Source organism: Gopherus evgoodei, chromosome 4 (assembly GCF_007399415.2).
Source record: "Gopherus evgoodei ecotype Sinaloan lineage chromosome 4, rGopEvg1_v1.p, whole genome shotgun sequence".
NCBI lineage: Eukaryota > Metazoa > Chordata > Testudines > Testudinidae > Gopherus > Gopherus evgoodei.
Window position 1 is genome coordinate 90,321,207 of NC_044325.1, and position 10,074 is coordinate 90,331,280.

Consider the following 10,074-nt stretch of genomic DNA (forward strand, 5'->3'; position numbering starts at 1 on the left):
CCGCACTTATATTTTGTAGTACCTTACTCCACAATTTATACTCTGGAAACCAATGAGACTGTTGCAGCACAAAGTCCTATTCCGCATGAGTAAGGCTGGAAGAATCTGGTACTTATGCAGGAAGTAATCCAAGTAAGAGAAAACACTTATCTAGAAAAAGCGCTTTTCTTGGAACTGTTTATTGTTTTATTTTGGTTTTCCAAAATGTCATAAATCAATATCTTTTGGACATTTATCAGCATGTGTAACATGCATGTGTAACACCGGTGTGTTGAGCTACACCAATGGAGTCTGTCAGCTGAACATTTCAGGACAAAGTTTTAGAACAATCCAGTAGCTTCTATTGGGTCTTACAAACAGATATTATAGGTCTCAAACTATAACTAAATGCAGGGTAGGCAATGCCCTCAGATATCTCCTGGTAATTAATTACTTAGCCTCACAAATATTGGCATGCTTAGTCATCCCTAATAACTGTTAGCCATATACCTAATTTTTATAAGTAACGAAAACATACCTACTTTAAGTCACTGTTCAATTAACTTATTTCAAAGCCAAATTCTTTTTTGAGTTACACTATGTGACTTCAATAGGCTTGTACAGGGTATAAATCAGTTCAGAATTTGGGCCTAACTTTTGAGCAACTGGATGTGTTCTCTGAATTGGCATGCAACGCAGCACTAAAGCCTTGTTGTCTTGATCTATGTAAGCCTATGTTTTTTCTTCCCAAATTTCTGTTGTTGCAGTCAGACGAGTTGCTGAATACTGAATTGATATGAACATTAGAATGCAATCCATAATCCCATAACCAGGATTCTAAAAAGGTGCGAGTTATTTTTAAACCCATCTGGACTTTCTCATATTGTCCTCTTCCACCAAAACCTAGAGAATGGACTTTCCATTGAAAATTCTATGTCTGGAAAACTAACCTTATAGAGGAATATACCTCTCCTCCAGGACCTGAGCATAATATGATGTTTGAGTTCTTTTCTACAGGTGAAATAAGCAGCATCTTTTGCTGACAAGTAATAAAAAAAATTTTTTCTAGATACATAACTTTGATTAAGTAAGTTAAAGAAGGTTGACAATCAATAAATGCACACAAGGAAGAAAACTGAATAAAATAAACAGGTCTGTTTGTTCTTAGATGAAGTTCATATTTTTATATTTAAGGGAAATACTTTCCAAGTTACCTTTATGGAAAAATTATATAGAATGAAACAGTGATTAAACGAACAAAGTTCTACAGATTTGTAACAGGGTAATATCAATACTGTAATGTTCTAAGACCTATAGAATTTGATAAAAAATTACAGTCTTTGTATAGTTTTTTTGAAATATCCTCTACAATTCTATAGCAGGGATATAATTTTCTATTAAATTCTATAGGAATTTTACATAGAGGCACATATATGTCTGTGTGTGTGTGTGTGTGTGTGTGTGTGTGTGTGTGTGTGTGTGTGTGTGTGTGTGTGTGCGCGCGCGCGTGCGCGCGTGCGCGCGTGTCTATATGTTTTGTAATTAATGGGTTCTGGTAGATCTGGGCTTGCCCTCAAAGGTCAGATAGCAATTGTAAAAGAGCACATTTTCTCCTTTGGTAAAAGCGGTGTGACTGTTTCTTTCCAATACAAACCTTGCTACTATAAATGGTACCATTTGTCACCATGGGATTAGCCTATTGCAGTAAAATCTATGTAATGTTCCAGCTATTCAGAGTAGTGTTTAATCTGCCGATGTTCTTGGATGCAGTGGAAAGTCTGTCTCCAGGTTTCAGCTACCATTTTTATATACTGCTTTACAGCAAATTCACCTGCTTCTTCCTCTATATCTCTAAAAACAACCCATTCCTCACTTTTCCCCCTTGCTTAAATCTAGGATCATGCCTTGGTTATCTCATGCATTGACTGCTGGAATTCCTTTTGTGTCTTTGCTTCGCATTCCTCCATTCTGTTTAAACTGCTGCATCCTCCATTTCCAACCCCACTCACCAGCTCATTCCTTCCCTTATTGAGCATCATCATTCCTGTCTTTCCCCATATTAACATCAAACTCTTCATCCTCACCTTGAAAGTTCTACACAGCTCTACCCACTTCACATCTCTGCTCTCATTTCTTACCACTGCCCCTTGTACTCACTCTTTTCTCCTGAATGCTCCCTTTGTCTCTTTCTCTCACTTGTGACTATCTCACTGCTTGAAAAAGTACCAGCCTTTTGCCTTCACCTCCTCTGTTGAATTCCTTCTTAAAAGTCACTTATTTCTCCTAACTTTCCACTAACTTTCCACCCCAGAAATCCCCTTCAGAATGCAATACTTATTCTTGTGCCCTAACCATTAGAAAGCATTAAAACAAATTACATGATCTTTTTTTCATTGAAAAATAGCTTCTCCCCACAATAGTTTTCTCTTTCTCCTGGCACTCTGTTCTCTTGCCTCCTTCCCTTCTCACTCTGTGGTTTATTGTCATGATTCATTACATTATCTGTTTAATTTAGATTTTAATCATGAACCTTGTCTTCATATATGTCTATGCAGAGCAAACCACACTCAAGAAATGACAATTTTCAACAACTCATGACTTGTCCAAATCTGAATGGATTGCCATGGGCTAACAAAAGGCTAATTATAGTTCCTGCTACAAATCATTGAGGCACTAGAGCTCTTAAAAACAAGTTGGAAGAATTTTTATAATGGAAAGTTTTGGGAAAACTAAATATAAGCATTGCTACGACTCCCTTTACTAAAGTGCCATGCACACCAATGGTGCTCTGTAAATAACAGTAATAATAGCTGAAACATCAGTGGCATTGTACAAGAATGATTTTTAACAATTCATACAATAGCTATATAGTATTTACATACCACAAACAAAGCTTATATGCATTTGCTTCCAGGGAGAGGTACAATTGTTTACAAACCAGAAAAAGAATCATTAAGGTATTTATAAAGCACAAAAGAAGATGCTGACAGCAAATTTGATATACCTATTGTAATTGTATTTATTATGTTGTAAATGCAAATATGCAACAATGACATTTGCATTCAAAATGCACAGAAAGAATCTTGCATAATGGAATGTACTAAAGCTTAGAACTATCTCCATAATGAGCATGAGGTAATTGGAGCCATGATAGCTGGGAAAATGACCCTGGTGTGAATGAATAAATTTATGGTATTTTGTATATACCCAAAAGCCCAAGGTTCAATTGAAAGACAACCCAGGGTTGCCAGAAGGTTCCTGGCTATTTGTGAGCCTTTTAGTGAATCTGGGCTGAGTTTTAGATTGGCAGTGAAACCCAAAACCAGACAAAATCTTAATTTATAGTTTATGATGAAGGGTATATTATTCAAATTCTCAGGGCTTAACCCTGTAAGGTGCTCATCACCTCTCAGGAGGTACCTTGCAAATTTGGGCTCCAAGTTCATAAGGTTAGACCTGATTTAAGCTACAACAATATATAATTAGGATAACTGCAGTGGAGTTACTCCATATTTACAATGCTCTGTAGTATGGTGAATGGCATGTCTTCATTAAAGTGACACTCTTTGTGAAATAATGTCACTTTGGCTATACTGCAGAGAATAACATGGCCCTGAATAATATAGCATGTGGGAAGTGGTCTGGAGAAAAATACCAGGCAAAAGAGAGCAGTAAAATGGACAACTTAAAAGTATCTCAATTTTTCCCTCTATGCAGATAGTTTTGAAAAAATGTCCTCATCTAAGTTGCCCCAGTCAATCTATTCTTTCCAGACTTTCAGATTTGTAGTTGTTAAAAGTCAGTTTCACTCCCAAAGGTTATATCTGTAGCACACAATATACTTTCGTAAGCAAGGTTTTACAGCTGGGAGCTTTTTCATCTTCATTTCCCGCTCCCTTCCCCCCTAGAAAAACGCTGCAAATTATTGTCTCTCTTTGCCACCTAGTGGGAAACTTGATTTTACAATTGCCTTCCAAGCAGCAACTTCCCATTAAAATAAGGTAATGGAATTCTGTGTGAGCACAGAACTGAGAAAAGGAAAAGTTCCAGGTCTAATGTCTATGCTGAATCTTCTGCAGGTGTAACACAGAAGGAATGGGGTGGAAGGTGGGGAGATAAAAGATAGCTTTATGCCATCTCTGGACCTAGACTTTGCATTGCTCTGAGGGCCATTGTAAACACTGGCAGCTCAGAAGCCCCCAGAGTGCAAAGTGTTTGGTGTTAACCCTTCCTGCCCTGAAAAAAAAACCCAGTATACCCCTGGCAGGACAGTATATGGCTGTTTATGGAAGCCCTACTGGAGGTATTCTCCCTCAGCTTCTTCTGGGATAGTTTTAGCCTTTATATTCCATGACAAAGTTAGAAAGGGATCAGTGTGTTGGCATACCAGAGATGTCATAAAGATGCTATCCTTGCTGATAAGAAAACATACACAGAGCCTAATTTTGATCTCACTTATATTGGAATTTTGTTACTGATTTCAATGGAGTTACTCCTGATTTTCACCAATGTAAGGGGCAATATTCCTCTTTGCCAAGTTATAGATTTTGAATGTTTCTTTTCACATCTGGCTGATCTTATCTGTTTACATGTGTCAGTTAAGTAATAGCATATACTGCAGTGTGAGAAGATTGTCCTCTCCCAAGTAAATGGGAAAGCCTTTTTCAAAGCCCTATACTTACTCATAGGCTAAGGGAAATCAAGGGAATTAGAAACGCTAGGGGAGTCTCATCTCAGTGCTCTGCCCTTCCCCTGTTGTTTTTTTTCCTGGAGAGAATATTGCAGTGAGATAAAAGATTGATCTAAAGCCCCAGCTTTTCAAAAATATTGAGACACCTGAAGATGCAAATAGGATTTTCAAAAGCACCTAGAAGCCAACTCCCACTAAATCCACTGGACCCTTAGAACAAGATATGATTTCACATATCAAAAGGGACACCAGGGGGCCAGACAAGATGATAGGCAATATAATAGTAAAGAGGCCAACTCTGATACTAGGAGTTAATCCCTTCAAAAGTAACACAGAGCTGACTCAGGGTAAATTCTAAAGTACCACTGAGGTGGTTTGAAGGTCATGGAGGGGAAGGAAGTTTTCTCATGTTGGTGAGAGAACCAAAGTTATGGTGAACTTGGAGGAAGGAAGAGGTGGAAAGTGAGGCGGTGGTATATTGAGGCAGGACTTTTTTGGTTTTGTGGGTAGAGAAAGGTTGTTAGGAGAACCCAGAAGGGTGGGATTTGCATAACACTGTTTGAACTTGAAGTGCACTAGTAAAGAGCAACCTTAAAAAATTTGTGGATAATTAGGAACGGCAACAAATGTGTATCCAATTTTGATGAAAAGCTAACAAACAGAAACTGACACTACTTTCTGCCAGCTGGGTGAATGTGAAACAAGGTTGATTTCAAATGCATTTAAAATATGAATGTTTTCACTTGTCTATTCTCAATCTATCATAATATGGCCATAAAACCAGCCATTTCAACTAGTCTTCTTAAATCAAGGAAATGGCATATGACATACTCTGAAGATGTCTCAGTACATATACTGTTCCTGCTAGTATTATAACAGGTACTCAGGCTGATACAGCACTGTCAGCTGGTAGCTGCTGGTAGACAGCCATGCATTTTTCAGGCTGTTACACAGAAGGAAAGTTGTCTATGTCCTCAAGTCCCCCTGTTATGTAAAAAATTTACGTGAACAATAGCCTCTTTTCTCTCACTTTCTATCCTGATTCAGAGCTATTCTCAGATTGCCCTTCTTCTGTAACTGGGATTTCAAATGGTCAGTGCTGGAATTTGATAGACACAGAAATGATAGCTGATTAGTTTCTGTCAAGTCAATATCAGCTCTTGCTTTTACTCCTTTTTCAGTGCTTCAGTGAAAGTTGAGGAGGAGGGAAAGCACAGAAGGTCCTTAATTATGTTCCAGAGTATCAAAGCTATGAACAGCCTCACAATCTGCAGAATATTTTTGGCATGAGTGGATTGCCTGGAGAGGTAATTTGCAAGCATAATATGTCAAAGCAAGTGTCTTCCTTGGCAACACATTGTTTTGGTGGAAAGACAGAACATGGATCTGATTCACCTCTCAGTTACTCTGATGTCAGTTCAAGTCAGTGGAGTTACCCAGGTGCCAATGATTGGGTGAATGCAGCCTAATAGCTTTAAATATTTCTAGCGAGCTTGAAAAATGTCCATACTCCACCTAGTGTTGCTGGCTTTTGGGGACTTTTGTAAGAACAAGGTGGCGGTGGTAATTCAGGACACACTTTATGTTTGTTTTGTTTTTTAAATTTCCATCCTTCCATTCAACATGTGGCATATTGAAAGAGTTTTCTAGATATAGGTTATATAGCCCATAAAATACATTAATCATTGTGTGGATTTAAAAACATCTTAAAATAACCAGTTTTCATGATCTCTGAAATACATCGTCTGACACAATGCTTTTTAAATGTATTTAATTTATAGAATGTCATATTAGAATGTGTTCCAATAATGTGCACAGCAGTGCATGAACCCCTGAATATGCACATAAATGGATCATGCAGCTGCTTGTAGAAGATGCTGTTTAGAGGACTAAATGCTCATGTAATTACTTGTATAAACAATGCCTTACATGTTTTTCTCAGAATTACAATGAATACGTTTGTCATGCTGCCTGGAGTGGTTTACAGCTAAGAATGCCAAATTCAGGACAGACTATCAGAAAACAGGGCAGACCCTCCAAACTGATGGTATAGTCTATCATTATATTTCACAAAGTCAGTAACAAATGTGTACTCCTGGATCACTATATTTGTCTTACCATTGAGTTGCAGACAGTCTTTTTAAGCATTCCTACCCCTTTTTACCAGCCAGACAAACTGGACTTTATTATGAAAAGTTATTGAAACCAAATCCACCACATGTTGGATTACTTCCATCCCCAAAGTCCAGTCACTTACTCCCAGGTCAAAATATATTCAAGATCTCACTAAAGATAACACTGCAACCAAAACCTTTAGGAAACTAACTAGAAGTGTATTAACTAAGGAAAGAACTGAGAATTATTAAAAGGTTAAAGCAGATAAAATACATTACAGCTGGATCAGAGTATGTAGTCCAAGTGGCAGCAGAGATAAAGTAATCTACCAGTCTCAGAGTTTTTTCAAAAGTCCTCAGGCCCAGGGCTTCTCAAAATGGGGTTTGGGGGACCCTTGTCACTGTATCTAGAACCCCTCTCTCAGAATTCAGGTGGATTAAAGGTGCAGAATCACTCCCAGTGTGCTTTTTTATAATTTAAGATGGTCTAGCAATTGTCCTTAGCCCATCATCTGTCCTTAGACTTCACACAGTGAAACGTACAATAACCCCTCTTTGAAGTTAACTTTCTACTTCTCATGCATACACAAGTAATCCAGGTTTCAGAGTAGCAGCCATGTTAGTCTGTATCTGCAAAAAGAACAAGAGTACTTGTGGCACCCTAGAGACTAACAAATTTATTTGAGCATAAGCTTTTATGGGCTACAGCCCACTTCTTCGGATGATAGAATGGAACATATAGTGAGGAAATATATATACACATACAGAGAGCATGAAAAGGTAGCAGTTGTCTTACCAACTCTGAGAGGCCAAGTAATCCAGTTACACTGATTTACATAAGGCAATTACCAGTCATTATAACATGGATAGAGAAGTGAAGACAATACAGGTAATATTCATTAGTTTCATGCAGTATATACATATCTTTGTTCTTAAGATAATTAAGTACAGGATACAGATATGAAAAAGGACATTGCAACAACAGGTTAATTTAGTTACTTTAGTTCACATTAAACAGGATACATACACAATGTAAATAGCATTCAGCTGGTTACAGACAAGTGTAGTCAATAACATTAACATTCAACAGACTAGTGAATTGGGACACTTAACACTGCTTTGAGGTCGTGACCTGAGCTCAGCGAGCTGCTAGCTCCACAATGTTCATGTCATGTCAATCATTTGTTAAAAATATATTACAATCATATTTTCTATGTTATACTTTATGGCATTTACTAATTGTGGAATAAAGAAAACCTGACAAATGAGCAAAATCTCATTATTGTTTTGGCCTATTCGCTATCTAGAGTGATCACAGTATAAAGAGCAGCCTTGGAGGGTCTAGATTTCCAAATTATGCAATCGACCAGGATGCTGGCCGTTGCAATTTAATGAGGCTAACACAGAACTGAATGTTCTTTATATGAAGACAAGAAGTTAAGCAATGTACACCTAAGTGGAGTGCACTGTGTACAACAGATATTAGAAATATATTGATTTTTTTAAATGTGAAAATTATTAAAAAAAAATAAAAATGGAGGCTGAAAAGATACTTACAGCGAAAAACTCACCAGGGAGATTATCAAAGGCACAAATGGGCATTAGATGCCCAATTCAAATTGATTTTCAGTGTGTTACTGAATTATATTCAGCAAATTATTTTCTACCTTCCACCCTAAAAAAATCTATATCTATTAAGCAAGAAAGAAGAAATGTGCTACAAAATCAGAATCAGTTCAAAATAGATAATTAAGAAACTAGAACATTTATGGTACTGATGAGAGTAGTCCACGGATTATGAAAATTCCCATTGATGTAAATGGGGGCCGGGGTTGGCAATTGTTTGCACAGAGACTGCAGATATGACCTTTTAAAGAACTGTGGTTTCTCTTGTAGTAGAGAAGTTGCAGGACTCTTTTGTAATGAATCAAAAGGGGACTTTATTTTTACTGAAACTGTTACCCAGAGAGACGTTTTGCCCATCCTCTCTCTCTTATCACGGAGACTAATACAGATTCAGTGCCCTAGAATCACAACTCAGGATCTCCATAAATTTAGAACTGAATTAAGCAGACATGGTAAGGATTGTTACCCACACAGCAGCACCCTCCTAGAATTCCAAACAGGAAAAAATTGTATATACACTGCAAAACTTTTCCTCAATTAAAAAAATAAGACAAATTTCTGCTCAAATTTGCAGAACAAATACAGATCTTGAAGTAATTCCTTGCATGGAACTCTCCAGGCCTGTTACTGTGTATAATGCATGTATTACAAATACATTACATGTGACAAGGTTTCTCCATAGCAGATCATAAAGGAGAATCTTCTCCAAAGAATTTACTTACATTTTCTCTCCAGACTGTGACAAGTGAACATTCTGAAAGCACTAAAGGTGAGGCTATTAGGAGGAAATTATGATTTGATTAAGGACATGGAGCCACAAAAAGGAGATTATACTTAAAGCTAATATGATATAGCTGAGAAAGAAACACACATAGTATTAATTAACTAACAGAGGCAAAGCCATGGACATAACCAGTTGGCCACAAAGTATTACACATAAGAAGGTCGGTAAATACTTCCTTGGAGTTGAGTTAATTAAGTAGATAAAGAGTTGGCTTTGAGAGAGAAGGTATCAAAGCAGTATGAGATGAAGGAAATTGGTCAGTGAAGTGCCACATGCACTTGTATTTGTACAAATATTAACATTAAACATTAGCAGCCTGAAGGAAGGAAGAGGAAAGGAAGGTGATTAAATTTGTTAATGAGTTTAATGTAGGGAGGGGTAATCGATATAAAGCAGGAGGGCAATAAAATTTAGAATGATGTGAACAGATTTGAAGCCTGGGCAGGACTAAGTGATTCAGTGTGGAGAAATATAAGATAATGAGCCTAGGGATAAAAAAAGGAGGATTGGAAATACAGCCTTAATGGCCATATGCTCCAAAACATCAAGCAGGACTAGGATATGGGGGTAGTGGCGGATAAAACTCTAAATACTTTTGGCACAATGCTGAACACCAGTAAAAAAGAAGTGCAAACAAAACAGTGGAAGATACTGGACCAAATTCAGCAGAATAATCAGGCACAACTTAAGTTAATGGGAACTGTGTTTCAGTACTACAGGGCTGAATTTGGCCCACTGAATATGAGCCATGAGGATATGGGCAACATTTTATAATGGAGAAGAGGCAAAATTTTCAAATACATTTGCTGTTTCTCTGTGAAAAGTTGTAATTTTCTCTATTTTATTTATTGGATATTATTCACCAACAGTTCAGTGAATAA